We start from the raw sequence: 15,002 nt of genomic DNA, 5'->3' as shown, positions 1-15,002 counted from the left end.
CCGCCATTCAATCGTGGCTGAATAGGTGACGTTTCGGGTCACGACCCTTCTTCAGACCTATTCCTTCGCTCCATCGATGCTGCCTCACCCGCTGAGTTTCTCCAGCATTTTTGTCTACCTTCGATTTTTCCAGCATCTGCAGTTCCTTCTTGAACTGTTGCTTTAAGAATCAGATTCTCAGTAGACTGCTTCTTCCCAATGCATTTAAACATGAGTTCAAACTTCATTGGATAAATAGTGCAACAATTGGGTGATGAAATGTTGGTTGCCATGGTTATCCATACCTTCCCAGACTGTAACCTTGGCACAAAGCATTGTAATCTGTGTTAACAGTTGGTTGATTTCTGTCAGAAACACACACAGAAAAAGCACTGAGGAAGTCAAGGCCAAATGGAAGCTGGCAGAGAACGAACTGGATGGAGTTCTGTAAAGATCCAGTAAATGTTTCAATGCCAGCCAGCCTCTCGCTGAACAGCAGGCAATCGATTCAAAAACGAGATGAGTATACGATGAGTAAAATCTGTCTGAATACCCAGAGAAGACAAATACAAGTAAGATTCCTAACCGATGGCATCTACATGAATTTAGAAGATTGAGGGGGGATCTTATAGAAACTTACAAAATTCTTAAGGGGTTGGACAGGCTAGATGCAGGAAGATTGTTCCCGATGTTGGGGAAGTCCAGGACAAGGGGTCACAGTTTAAGGATAAGTGGGAAATCTTTTAGGACTGAGATGAGAAAAACATTTTTCACACAGAGAGTGGTGAATCTGTGGAATTCTCTGCCACAGAAGGTAGTTGAGGCCAGTTCGTTGGCTATATTTAAGAGGGAGTTAGATGTGGCCCTTGTGGCTAAAGGGATCAGGGGGTATGGAGAGAAGGCAGGTACAGGATACTGAATTGGATGATCAGCCATGATCATATTGAATGGCGGTGCAGGCTCGAAGGGCCGAATGGCCTACTCCTGCACCTATTGTCTATGTTTCTACATGTACAGGAAGCAACTGCAGATGCTGGTTTAGACACAAAAAGCTGGAGTAACTCAGCGGCATCTATGGAGCGAAGGAAATAGGTGACGTTTCGGGCCGAAACCCTTCTTCAGACCATGTACCTGTCTAACTGTTTCTTAAAAGTTGGGATAGTCCCACCCTCAACTTCCTCCACCGGCAGCTTGTTCCATATGCCCACCGTGTGGAAAAGTTACCCCTCATATTCCTGTTAACTCTTTTCCCCTTCACCTTAAACCTTGTTCTCTGGTCTTCGATTCTCCTACTCTGGGCAAGAAGCTCTGTGTGTCTATCCGATCTATTCCTCTCATTATTTTATACCCTTCTGCAAGATCACCCCCCTCATCCTGCTGCGCTCCAGGGAATAGAGACCCAGCCTGCTCAACCTCTCCCTATAACTCAGACCCTCTAGTCCTGGCTACATCCTCGTAAATCTTCTCTGTACCCACTCCAGCTTGACAACATCTTTCCCATAACACGGTGCCCAGAACTGAACACAATATCTCCACAGGTAGACAAAAGTGCTGGAGAAACTCAGCGGGTGCAGCAGCATCTATGGAGCGAAGGAAATAGGCAACGTTTCGTCCCGAAACCCTTCAGGAAGGAAATAGGCAACGTTTCGGGCCAAAACCCTTGTTCCCTTTTTGTCCCTGAAAAAAAAATAATAATTCGGTGTGGGAAAATATGCTGCCTTTCCACTGGAAAATCCGAAGCTTTTTTTTTTTTTTTTTTTTAACACAATTGCATATATTCCCTTAAGTGGCTTAAACGGTGTAATTGGATTGGTGGCACTTATCCATTGTCGTAAATGCTTCCACATTCCACCTAAATGATCAAACGTGAATACCGAGCAGCAGCCACCAAGTTGTCCTGAACAGTGACCCATCTTCCTTGCCTCACTCTCTGCGCAGAGAGCAGGCATCATTATCTTAATTTTATTTTATTTATTTTTTTAAACAGACTGTTGCAAGCAGAGGGGAGACAAAAATGCTGGAGAAACTCAGCGGGTGTAGCAGCATCTATGGAGCGAAGGAAATAAATAGGCAACGTTTCAGGCCCTAAACCCTTCTGGAAATAGGCAACGTTTCGGGCCGAAACCCGGAAGGGTTTCGGCCCGAAACATTGCCTATTTCCTCAGCTCCATAGATGCTGCTGCACCCGCTGAGTTTCTCCAGCATTTTTGTCTACCTTCGATTTTCCAGCATCTGCAGTTCCTTCTTAAACGCTGTTGCAGACAGGCGCAGTATCTGAGCTTTACACACACACACACACACACACTGAGACACACACACACACACACACACACACACACACACACACACACACACACACACACACACACACACACACAGAGAGAGAGAGCTAGGCAGAAAAGGATCCTGTCGTGCAACGAATGGGTTAACGCAGCCAGTTTCGGAAACAGATTAGTGGCGATTTCCAAGTCTCTCTCCCCGCGGTGGAGTGGATCCAAGTTGTTCGCTGCCTATGCCTGCCTTCTCCTCTGCTGCATTCGACACAGGCTCAAGACAAAGGCTTCCCCACCTACAGCAGCAATCCTAACCCTTTCAACAATATTCCAGGTGAATCACACCGTACACAGCAGAACAACAGGCACCCAGCGTTGATTGATTCATGCCCGAACCACTGTGAAAGAAAGAGCACATTTTAAGGAGCTACTCACCGTTCCCCCTCATTATTTCACTGAAAAGCGGCAGGGGGAAGAAAAAAAATCCGACAGGAAATGTTGGCCGTTTATAGTCAGGAGAAGGAATTTTGCAGCGTACAGCTGCAGCCTCTCGCCTTGCCCCCTGATTTATCCATTTAGTGAAGGTTTTATGTAAGTTCCCGCTGTCCTCCAGTAAGCTGGAGGTGCCTCTTATGTAAGTCGTGTCACTACACATTGCAGGCATTTTCCCAGAATGTCCGGCCTGCTTCATTTGCGATTACCTTCTTCCAAACCCTCTGCTGTGCAAGTCAAAAAAACACAGATCCCAGCCTTGCAACATTGCCAGACAGACAGCCAGCGAGCCGAGCTGGAGCTGGAGACAGTGATCGGCCAGCCAGTACCAGTCATATCACAGGCTCAATCCTCCACAGCTGCTGATGGACAAGTCCACCACTATTATTTCCTTACCAATGACAGGCCAGTGAATGGAGAAAACATAGTAGGGGGTTTTTTCTCTTTCTCGCAGGGAGCAATTTTAAAACCGAGCTCAGGAGATTAATTGGCAACTGCATTTTGTGCAGAAAATCCCCAGCTCCCTCCTGCTGGAGAGAAGAAGCAGAGATAGATGCCCTCAAATCACACAGGCACACACATACTGGTGCACACACACTCACACACACACAGGCGCACACAGGCACACACACACTGGTGCACACACACACACAGGCACACACACACTGGTGCACACACACACACACATACTGGTGCACACACACTCACACACACACAGGCGCACACAGGCACACTTACACACAAGCGCACTTACACACTCACTCAGGCACACACAGGCGCACTTACACACACGCGCACACACACACACAGACTCACACACACAGGCACACGCACACACACACACACACACACACACAGGCACACGCACACACACACACACAGGCGCACACACACGCACAAAGGCGCGCACACACACACACACACAAAGGGAGACGGGGAAATAATAGACACACATGTAGGAAGAGAGATGCAGAGATACAGGCAGACACTCACACGCACAGGCACACACAGGCACAGACATAGTCACATTCCCTCACACAGTCACTCACACCGACACACAAACAGTCACACTCACACACAGGCGCACACTCACACATGCAGACAGACATGCAGACACACACCTACACAGATATACAAACGCACGCAGACAGACACACGCACATGCAGACAGATAGTCACACACACAGACACAGAGACACACACACAGACACAGAGACACACAAACAGGAAGACACACACACACACACACACACACGCAGACACACACACAGGCAGACACACACACACACACACACACAGAGACACACACACAGGCAGACACACACAAGCTGGGCTTGAGAAACTTGTGAGAGCAGCAGCAGGAATTTGCAGCAGATCAGTGTGACACATGGTATTAGCTTCCAGCACGAGCTCCACACCCAATGCAGGAAGCCAATCATCCCTCAGCCCACCCACCCGCCTGCCCAGAGTGGTTCCTCTTCTCCCCTGGCCCCCCATAGTCACCCCCATAGTCTCCCCTGGCCCCCCATAGTCACCCCCATAGTCTCCCCCTCGGTCTCCCCCATAGTCTCCCCTGGCCCCCCATAGTCACCCCCATAGTCTCCCCCTCGGTCTCCCCCATGGTCTCCCCCATCCCGACACACATCCCCCCCCCCCATCAGCACAAGCCACAATTACCCCGGCCAATTAACAACGCTATTGTGGAAGAGAATCAAGGTTTCGTTACCTTCAGCATCAGTACCAATTGTTTTTTAAAACTGCCTGGAAAAGATGTTGATGAATGTTGAAGCCATCTGCCTCTTTAATGCTGTGTTGTGAAGGAGAATTCTGTAAAGGAAAATGTAGATATAACACTGACGCACACAGGCACTTGTTTCTTCATGAAGGTCAATGTAGGATCCTTCCTGGTAAAACTGGAGTAAATCACACATTCAGGCCCCCCTGTCCACAGCTACAGCCCCCTGCCTGACACAAACCCTGGCTGCACTGTAAACAAATACACTGTGCTGCAGTCTGACTTGTCAGCTGGAGTGGAACATATAGTGGTTGCTTCAGTTTGTACAAGTCAGGGAGACAGGGAGGGGGTGAAGGGGAGAGGGGGAGAGGGGGAGAGACAGAGGGGGAGGGGGAGTATCTCTCCCTCACACACACACACACACACACACCTATGTGCGGACTACAATTCCACTGGAGGGACCTGCAGCCAGACACCGGAAAGACCACCCGGTTAACTTAGCATCATCACGCTCTCCTCGCCCAGCTCTCTCTCTCCTTCCCACCAACTTCTGAAAATCTCCCTCTCTCTCTCTCTCTCCTCTACCTCTCCTTCTCTCCCTCTCCATCCCTCTTTCTCCCTGCCCAGAGGTACAAAGTGCTTTAACGTAGGACTCGGACTCGGGGCTTCATTTCCAGCTCCTGCGCTGGTGCTGCCGGCATCCCAGACAGACATTAGAATGCAGGCAGTGCACACAGACACACGCACACACACGCACACACACACACGCACACACACAGACCACACACGCACACACACACACACACACAGACCACACACGCACACACACGCACACACACAGACCACACACGCACACACACGCACACACACAGACCACACACGCACACACACGCACACACACAGACCACACACACACACACACACACACGCACGCACGCACACACCACACACACGCGCACACACACACGCACGCACACACACACACACGCGCACACACACACGCACGCACACACACGCACGCACACACACACACACACACGCGCACACACGCACGCACGCACCACACACCCACACACACAGCCCCCCACCCAGCTCACCCCCTCTCAGTCCCACACAGTAGAACTGTGGGCAGAAGATACCTTCAAGTTATAAATCAAAGATTATTTGGAACAAAGTATTTACTAATAATAAAGAACTGAGTGATGGAGTTATTTAGTCACTGTGCCTGTCTTGGTGTGGAGGGGTGATTGTACATGTGCAGAGGGCCAACACCACCATGATGTACTGTGGGCAGTGTGTGTGTTACACAGTCTCATCCTCCACTCAGTCACAGGAGGAGGCCCGACACCTACAACAGGTCCAACAGGAATGAATGAATGAATGCACGTGGCTGACAAGTTGCATCAGGTTAAATAACCTCGGCAATGACCCACTTGGATAATTTGCGAGTTCTTAAAGGAGATTTCTGCCCACGAACTGGGGCAAAACTGTGGTCCACGTTGTGTCTTTAAAGCCGCCCGCTAAATCACCACGTGACAATATTTCACCAGCGCACTCCAGTTCCAAACCAGTTATATCAAGCTTCTGCCCCAGTGTGGCACGGTGGCGCAGCGGGTAGAGTTGCTGCCTCACAGCGCCGGAGACCTGGGTTCGATCCTGACTACGGGCGCTGTCTGTACGGAGTTTGTACGTTCTCCCCGTGACCACGTGGGTTTTCTCCGGGTGCTCCGGTTTCCCCCCCACACTCCAAAGACTTGCGGGTCCGTAGGTTAACTGGCTTGGTGTAAAATTGTAAATTGTCCCTCGTGTGTGTGGGATAGTGTTAGTGTGGGGGGGGGATCGCTGGTCGGCACGGACTCGACGGGCCGAAGGGCCTGTTTCCGCGCTGTATCTCTGAACTAACCCAGTCCCTGCGGCGCTCAAATGGACAACAAATATGAAACTACGACCTTGTCTGCTTCTCATGGAGTCAGTCAGCACAGAAACAGGCCCTTCGGCCCAACTCCCCCATGCTAACCAAGATGCCAACCAACATCCCTCTAACCCTTTCCCATCCATGTACCCGTCCAAATGGCTGTTACATGGTCACAAGTTCATGAGTAAACGGAGCAGAATTAGGCCATTCGGCCCATCAAGTCTACTCCGCCATTCAATCATGGCTGATCTATCTCTCCCTCCTAACCCCATTCTCCTGCCTTCTCCCCATAACCCCTGACACCCGCACTAATCAATAATCTGTCAATCTCTGCCTTAAAAATATCCACTGACTTGGCCTCTGCAGTTGTTGCCTCAATCACTTCCTCTGGCAGCTCGTTCCATGCACCCACCACCCTCTGTGTAGACAATAGACAATAGGTGCAGGAGTAGGCCATTCGGCCCTTCGAGCCAGCACCGCCATTTAATGTGATCATGGCTGATCATCCCCAATCAGTACCCCGTTCCTACCTTCTCCCCATATCCCCTGACTCCGCTATCTTTAAGAGCCCTATCTAGCTCTCTCTTGAAAACATCCAGAGAACCTGCCTCCACCGCCCTCTGAGGCAGAGAATTCCACAGACTCACCACTATCTGTCAGAAAAAGTGTTTCCTCGTCTCCGTTCTAAATGGCTTACTCCTTATTCTTAAACTGTGTGGCCCCTGGTTCTGGACTCCCCCAACATCGGGAACATGTTTCCTGCCTCTAGTGTGTCCAAAGTCTTAACAATATTATACGTTTCAATAAGATGTCCTCTCATCCTTCTAAACTCCAGAGTGTACAAGCCCAGCTGCTCCATTCTCTCAGGGAGGAAACCAGAGCACCCGGAGAAAATCCACGAGGTCACAAGGAGAATGTACAGACAGCGCCCGTAGTCAGGTTTGAACCCGGGTCTCTGGCGCCGTGAGGCAGCAACTCTACCGCTGCGCCACCGTGCCGCCCTGTATATGTACATGACGTTTGTTGGCGTTTATCATGGGTTCTACAGAGTATTAGGTTTCTTGCGGCTGCAAGTTAAGGGCCCGTCCCACTTGGCGATTTTTTTCGGCGACTGCCGGCGTCATATCGGTGTCGCCCAAAAGATTTTGAACGTTTCAAACTCCAGCGGCGACAAAAAAAGTTGCGGGGTAAGACACTTGAAAAAACAGCGCGCGTTAATAAGTCATCGGTGACCTGATACGCCAGTCAGTGATGCCGACAGTCGCCGAAAAACAGGTCCTTAAGAATGTCATTGTTCTGGTTTGGGGCACATGACAATAAAACTCATGACTCCCGAGTTGAGTTAATTGGAAATAACATTGAGCAGCGAGTGCACAACCACACAACCCCTCCACACCCTCCTGCAACGTCAGGCAAACACAGTGCGCCTTCATAAAATAACCAGTCCTTCAAGAGTTTGATACCTGCTCACCTCCTCACCACATAATCCCGACTCTGCTGGGAGTACCGGCTGCATTTCTTCTTCTTGGCAAAGCTTCTCATCTGCGCTTTGCCCAGGAAGAGAGCGGACATTCAAAAATAGTAAATAAACCTTTCCCAAATCTTCTGAGAAACCTGTTCAGTAGTTTCTTAGTTTTTTAAATATATTTATCCTTCAGAAGTGTGAAAACAAAGGCACACCTCCAGATTCAGGGACAGTTTCTTCCCAGCTGTTATCAGGCAACCGAACCATCCTACCACAACTAGAGAACGGTCCTGAACTACTATCTACCTCATTGGTGACCCTCCATCAGGGTCCTGGACACTGCACGATATGAGCCATTATGTCAGCAACTACAATCTAACAAGGAATTTGTTTTATGTAGGAAGGAACTGCAGACGCTGGTTTCAACCGTAGACATAAAAAGCTGGAGTAATTCAGCGGGACAGGCAGCATCTCTGGACAGAAGGAATAGTTAACGTTTTGGGTCAAGACCCTTCTTCAGTCTGAGTCAAAGGAGAGGGAGACTAGAGATATGGAAGGGTAAGGTGTGAAAAGGATGGATCAAAGGGGACGATGCACCAAATGCTGGAGTAACTCAGCGGGTCAGGCAGCATCTCTGGATAGAAGGAATGGGGGATGTTTTTCGGGTCGAGATTCTTCATCAGACAGAGTCAAGGGAGAGGGAGACGAGAGACATCCTGGGCTCACCGCTGCCCCCATTTCATGCCAGAGGCTTCTGGGCCTTTATTTGAACTCCAAAGCTGATTTTAGTCCGGCTATGAACACAATAAGATTATATAATTCGCGGGGGGACAAATTACGCCAAATGCATCACTACTGAACATCTTGTTGATGTTAAATTTGTTAGTTTAGTTCAGAGATACAACATGGAAACAGGCCCCTTTGGCCCACCGGGTCTGCACCGACCAGCGATCCTCGTACACTAAAGGGCCTGTCCCACTTGGCGATTTTTTCGGCGACTGCCGGAGTCATATCAGTATCGGCAAACGATTTTGAACATTTCAAAATCCAGCGGCAACAAAAGAAATGTTGCGACACTTGAAAAAACACCGCGCGTCGATACGTCGTCACGCCGCGGATTTATTCGGTGACCTGATACGTCAGTCAATGATGCCGGTAGTCGCTGAAAAAATCGCCAAGTGGGACAGGCCCTTAACACCGTCCTACACACACTAGGGATAATTTACAATTCAGTCCAAGTCAATTGGCCTACAAACCTGTACGTCTTTGGAGTGTGGGAGGAAACTGAAGATGTGGGCGAAAACTCACGCGGGTCACGGGGAGAACGTGCAAACTCCGTACAGACAGCACCCGTAGTCAGGATCGAAGCCGGGTCTCCGGCAACTCTACCACTGGCCCACCGTGCCACTCTCATGCCACATCGTTCCTCCAGAAACCTCCTCTTCGTTGGCTCATTAATGCAAGTGTGAATTATCAGGCAACTGAACCATCCTGTCACCAACTAGAACGGTCCTGACCTACCTCATCGGAGAGCCTCAGACTATCTTTAATCGGACTTTATCTTGCACTCAATGTTATTCCATTTGTCCCGTATCTGTACACTATTGGGCGGCTCGATTGGAACCACGTATTGTCTTTCCGCTGACTAGTTAGCACGAAATCTTTCCATGCACCTCGGTACACGTGACAATAATGAAACCAAACCCCCCCCCCCCAAATCTAAACGCCTCCAGTAAACACAGGCACAATCTTCAGTCAGTTTCCAGATGAGGTGGAACACCTATCCCCATAGTCATTGTGTTGTACTGCGCAGAAACAGGCCCTTCGGCCCACCATGTCCATGCTGGTCCTGTCTACTGCACTGATCCCATTGGCTTGCATTAGGATCATTTCCTTCTAAGTCTTAAAAATCCAAGTCCAAAGCCCACAGTGGCGCAGCGGTAGAGTTGCTGCCTCACAGCGCCAGAGACACAGGTTCGATCCTGACCACGGGCGCTGTCTGTACGGAGTTAGTACATACGTTCTCCCCGTGGCCTGCGTGGGTTTTCTCTGGGTGCTCCGGTTTCCTCCCACACTCCAAAGACGTGCAGGTTTGTAAGTTAATTGACTTCGGTAAAATTGTAAATTGTCCCTAGTGTGTGTAGGATGGTGCTAGTATACGGGGTGATCCGGACTCGTTGGGCCGAAGGGCCTGTTTCCACGCTGTATCTCTAAAGTAAAGGCTAACGGCCTGAAACACTATCGACAAACACAACCACACAGTGACTGTATCATCACCTCCTGTAGTGGAGTGGCCCAGTCAACAATCACTCCAGGTGCACATCCAAACCCACAAACCTTCCCAAGTCACTTACCCCCAAGTCAGGTTTTCTGCTGAGGGCTAACGGAATCAAGGGATATGGGGAGAAAGCAGGAACGGGGTACTGATTCTGGATGATCAGCCATGATCACAGTGCTGGTTTGAAGGGCTGAATGGCCTACTCCTGCACCTATTGTCTATTGTCTCTATCTTAGTTTCCACAAACAGTATGTTTCTCCTCATCAGCAATTCAGGCTTGACACGAGTTAAGATGATAATTTTGGCATAAAATGCTATTTAGTTACGGGGACCGGCTCCACCCAGACACAACAACTCAATTATCTAATTTGCGGCACACACAGGGATCTCCGTGGGATGCGGGTCTTCGGGGAACAACAAACACAGAGACTCCAGCGGGGGGGGGGGGGGGGGGCGGTGGAAGCCCCTTCACCTTTGCTCTCCAGAAGCAAGCCGCGATCTCCAATTCAGGAACCCGCTCCTACATCCTTGAGACCGCTGCGATCATTCAGATTAGTTTAAGAATAAGGAGTAAGCCATTTAGAACGGGGATGAGGAAACACTTTTTCTCACAGAGAGTTGTGAGTCTGTAGAATTCTCTGCCTCAGAGGGCATTGGAGGCCAGTTCTCTGGATACTTTCAAGAGAGAGCTAGATAGGGCTCTTACAGGTAGCGGAGTCAGGGGATATGGGGAGAAGGCAGGAACGGGGTACTGATTGGGGATGATCAGCCATGATCACATTGAATGGCGGTGCTGGCTCGAAGGGCCGAATGGCCTACACCTGCACCTATTGTCTATTGTGTATTGTCAATAACCCCACTCTGGGTAAAAGGCTGTGCGATCACCCGATCTATTCCTCTCATGATTTTATACACCTCTATAAGATCACCCCTCATCCTCCTGCGCTCCAAGGAATAGAGTCCCAGCCTGCTCAACCTCTCCCTGTAGCTCAGACCCACTGTATGTAGCATCTTAGTACCTGCACTGATGTAAAGGTCAACGAGGGTTGTTTTTAAATCTGCTATAGAAATAAAACTGACTTGACTTGACTCGAGTCCTAGCAACATCCTTGTAACCTCTTTGCACCCCTTTCAACTTGACAACACCTTTCCTACAACATGGTGCCCAGAACCAAACAATACTATTGTATTGCATTGTATTCAATGTATTGTCATTATCTCATATTAGAGACAACAAAATGGATTTTCCTTACAGTCAAGTAACATCAAAATAAATAAATAAAACATCATTTATTAGACGGCCTGACCGGCGTCTTATACAACTGCAACATGACCTCCCAACGTCTACACTCAATACTCCGACTGATGAAGGCCATCATAGTTGCAGCAGGTGGCTGAAAATGTTCAACATGTTGAAAATCCAGCGGTGACCAGAAAAAGGTACAACTCTTTGGGCGGCTGCTCACCACCATACAGGCTGTGTCGCCCCGCGACATGTCGCATCAGTGGGACAGGCCCTGTACTCCACCTGTTTGACAATCACCCCCCTCACCCCTCACCTGTATCCACCTATCACTTGCCCGGCTTTTTCCCCACCCTCCCCTTTTCCAGCTTTCTGCTCACGACTCCATCGGCCCCGACACAAAACATCGTTTGTCCATTCCCTCCACAGATGCCGCCTGGCCCGCTGGGTTCCCCCAACACTTTGTGGTTAGAGTGGATATGCAGTTGTTTGCAAACTGAGTGAGGACAAGCATCTCTCCCCCCCCCCCCACCCATCACACACACGCACATGCACATGCAAGCACGCACACACACATGCACACACACACACACGCACACGCAAGCACACACGCACACGCAAGCACACGCACGCACACACACATGCACACACGCACATGCAAGCACACACACACACACATGCACACACGCACATGCAAGCACACGCACGCACACGCAAACACACACACGCACATGCAAGCACACGCACGCACACACACATGCACACGCAATCACACACGCACACACGCGCACATGCAAGCACACGCACACACACATGCACACGCAAGCACACATGCACACACACGCAAGCACACACACGCACATGCTAGCACACGCACACGCTCATGCAAGCACATGCACGCGCACACACACACGCACGCGCACACACACGCACATGCACGCACACGCACACACACGCACGCACATGCACGCACATGCAAGCACACGCACGCGCACAAACACGCACACACAAGCACACGCACACGCACGCAAGCACACGCACACACGCGCACACACACAATAGTCTGTGCAACATATGCAAGATATAGAGCATCACACAAGTACAAGAACTATCCCACAATGTGCCTCTTTTAGTTTAGTTTAAAGATACAGCGCAGAAACAGGCCCTTCGGCCCCACCAAGTCTGCACCGACCAGCGATCCCCGCACACTACTATCCTACACACACTAGGGACAATTTACATTTACACCAAGCCAATCAACCTACAAACCTGTACATCTTTGGACTGTGGGAGGAACCCGAAGATCTGGGAGAAAACCCACGCAGGTCACGGGGAGAACGTGCAAACTCCGTACAGACAGCACCCATAGTCAAGATGGAACCCAGGTCTCTGGCGCTGTGAGGCAGTAACTCAACCCGCTGCGCCACCGTGCTGTACAGTGCTGACAAGTATCCCTCTCTCCCTCCATCTCACAAATAAACAAATACAGGCACAGGACACCAGTCTGTGTACAACATATGCAACATAGAACATCGCATTACAGTAACTATCTCCAAAGATGCCTCTCATAAACAGCACAGTGTAAGAAGACCACTGTACATGCGCCACATACTCTCATGAACACAGACAATAGGTGCAGGAGTAGGCCATTCGGCCCTTCGAGCCAGCACTGCCATTCAATGTGATCATGGCTGATCATCCACAATCAGTACCCCATTCCTACTTTCTCCCCATATCCCTTGATTCCGTTAGCCCCCAGAGCTAAATCTAACTCTCTCTTGAAAACATCCAGTGAATTGGCCTCCACTGCCTTCTGTGGCAGAGAATTCCACCGATTCACAACTCTCCGGGCAAAAAAGATTTTCCTCATCTCCATCCCAAATAGCCGACCCCTTATCCTTAAACTGTGTGACCCCTGGTTCTGGTTCTGCGCATGCCCATGCGTACTATTCGAAGATTGGAGGTCGACAAAAATGCTGGAGAAACTCAGCGGGTGAGGCAGCATCTATGGAGCGAAGGAAAGGGTCTCGACCCGAAACGTCACCTATTCCTTCGCTCCATAGATGCTGCCTCACCCGCTGAGTTTCTCCAGCATTTCTGTTCACCTATGATTTTTCCAGCATCTGCAGTTCTTTCTTCAACATTTGAAGATTGGATTGAAGGTTTAGGGTTATTATTGTCATGTGTGCTGAGATACGGTGGAACGTTTTGTTGTAAATGCTGTCCAAGCGGATCTGAAGATACCACACGTATATACAATTGTCAAACTCAACTACAACGTCCAATATTGGTGGCCGTCATCAACAACTTCTTCAGATGTGCCACAGAAAGCATTTTACATCAGGATACATCACAGCTTGGTTTATGAACAGCCCCATCCAAGACCGCAAGAAATTGCAGCGAATTGTGGACATTGCAGCCCAGACCATCACACAAACCAACCTCCCTTCCATCGACTCCATCTACACCTCACGCTGCCTCGGCAAGGCCAGCAGCATCATCAAGGACCAGTCGCACCCCCGGTCACTCCCTCTTCTCCCCTCTCCCATCCGGCAAGAGGTACAGAAGTGTGAAAACAAACGCACACCTCCAGATTCAGGGACAGTTTCTTCCCGGCTGTTATCAGACAACTGAACCATCCTCTCACCAACTAGAGAGCGGTCCTGAACTACTATCTACCTCATTGGAGAGCTTTGAACTACCTTTAATCAGACTTTACTGGGCTATCTTCCACTAAACATTATTCCCTTTATCCTGTATACACTGGGGATGGTTTGATTGTCATCATGTGTAGTCTTTTCATTATCTGGATAGCTCTAAAACAAAAGCTTTTCACTGTACCTCGATACAACTGACAGTAATAACCTGAACTGGGATGAGGGGGGGGTTCTTATAGAAACATATAAAATCATAAAAGGACTGGACAAGCTAGATGCAGGAAAAATGTTCCCAATGTTGGGCGAGTCCAGAACCAGGGGCCACAGTCTTAGAATAAAGGGGAGGTCATTTAAGACTGAGGTGAGAAAAAACCTTTTCACCCACAGTGTTGTGAATTTGTGGAATTCCCTGCCACAGAGGGCAGTGGAGGCCAAGTCACTGGATGGATTTAAGAGAGAGTTAGATCGAGCTCTAGGGGCTAGTGGAGTCAAGGGATATGGGGAGAAGGCGGGCACGGGTTATTGATAGGGGACGACCAGCCATGATCACAATGAATGGTGGTGCTGGCTTGAAGGGCCGAATGGCCTACTCCTGCACCTATTTTCTATGTCTCTATGTCTCAACTAAACTGGAGGGCGTTGCTTTAAGGTGGGGGTTTAAAGGAGATGAGCGGGGCTGGTTTTTCTCAGAGGGGGGTGGGTGCCTGGAACGTGCTGCTGGGGGTGGGGGTGTTTAAGAGACTTTTGGATTGGCGCATGGATATGCAGGGAGAGGAGGGATATTGATCACGTGCGGGCAGAGACTATCTGTAATTGGAGTTTACTGGAGTTTACTGGACATTATTCACTTCATCCTGTATCTCTCTGTACACTGTGTACATTGCAATGATGTATACAGTCTTTCCGCTGACTGGTTAGCACGCAACAAAGGCTTTTCACTGTACCTCGGTACGCGTGACAATAAA

General features: G+C 49.5%; 1 protein-coding gene across 6 annotated transcripts in view; it reads right to left on the bottom strand.

Moving 5' to 3' along the window:
* Positions 1–15,002, bottom strand: part of ahdc1 (AT-hook DNA binding motif containing 1) — a 160,551-nt gene that overhangs the window by 28,417 nt on the left and 117,132 nt on the right. For 3 of the 6 annotated variants that reach the window (XR_004415907.1, XM_033044860.1, XM_033044858.1), the window contains exon 2: positions 4,471–4,571. The exons of 1 other annotated variant lie outside the window; for it this stretch is intronic. The gene's annotated coding sequence lies outside the window, so the exon portion shown is untranslated. Of the gene's footprint in view, positions 1–2,687; positions 3,279–4,470; positions 4,572–5,576; positions 5,600–15,002 lie in introns of those variants that run through there. 2 more of the 6 variants (XM_033044859.1, XM_033044863.1) reach the window with 2 other exon arrangements.

The sequence above is a fragment of the Amblyraja radiata genome, chromosome 27 (assembly GCF_010909765.2).
Source record: "Amblyraja radiata isolate CabotCenter1 chromosome 27, sAmbRad1.1.pri, whole genome shotgun sequence".
Lineage (NCBI taxonomy): Eukaryota > Metazoa > Chordata > Chondrichthyes > Rajiformes > Rajidae > Amblyraja > Amblyraja radiata.
This window is presented reverse-complemented; position numbering and strand designations above follow the sequence as displayed.